A 1,219-nucleotide genomic window follows, 5' to 3' on the forward strand; every position below is an offset into this window, starting at 1 on the left:
ACTTGTCCAAGATCTCATCAATATAAATGATCACACCAAATTTCATTCGAATCAGATGAAAATTGTAGTCTCTATCGCGTTCACAAGCCAATTGTGGACGGACGGACAGACATGGGTGACGACAATTTACGTCCACATTATAATGTTAACGCAACATTTTCAGGAAAGCATTCTCAGTCTCCTTGACAATGATTCTATTAAATTATTTTACAAATAAACACATTACTTAACAAAAATAAAATCAAATAATATAACTTGTCCAGTTATTACGAAAAGTTTTGAAAAAAGTGGAAAATCACAAATTTCAGGGCACAACATATATATTATTCGGAAATGCTCATTTGAATTTGCAAAACATACATTAATAAAAGAAATGATTTTGTTAAGACTTAAATATCTAAACTGTGTGGGGTTTTGATCACATCACATACAGGCAACAATTTCAAGAAACATTGGTATATTTCGGAAATAAAACAAACATCCATTTGTATATGGGGCAAAATTTGTTTTGCGTTGTAAAAAAGTTTCTACTGCAATTTTCATTTGTTCAATCAAATCAGTTGTTTGTTTTGTTCATTGTTTGTCAATTCATCTTCTCATGCAAAATACAACATATTTATAAAAACAATCACTTCATTTTGATAAAATTATGCTTAGACATGGCACTATTTCATCTTATTCTTCCATCACATGTTTAAGGCGTAGTCTGGTTTTGAAGGTTCCATTATTTTCATTTATGAAAATGAAAATGTTAATACTTATATGAATAGAAAGTAGAGGTGTTCTAATGACTTGGAAAAAATACCAGTTTGTCTCACATGTCTCACATTAATTCATAATTAGCTAAATTAGAAGAGAATTCCAATGAGTGACAGATCAAGAAAGGTCAAAAAGCCTTTTTTTTGTTTATCCAGACTGTCCATACATGAACATTAATGATTGGTTAAAACTCTTAGTTATATGTGAAAAGAACATAATGATATGATTAAGAATACATGATTATTCATTAGAAACACAAATTGATCAAACCCATCTTTAAATGCTCAAATTATTAATAAAATAGACCATTCATTGTCCAATTGAAATGTTATGTCCAAAAAATGTTCGGGATTCTCAAACATTTAAGCTGTTCTGTCAATCATGTCCGGAAAACAAGACAAATCAGCAGCCATGCTTTCTTTTGATGGCATTTCTTGATACAAATCAGTTTGGCGATACA

The sequence above is a fragment of the Lottia gigantea genome, assembly GCF_000327385.1.
Source record: "Lottia gigantea unplaced genomic scaffold LOTGIsca_698, whole genome shotgun sequence".
NCBI lineage: Eukaryota > Metazoa > Mollusca > Gastropoda > Lottiidae > Lottia > Lottia gigantea.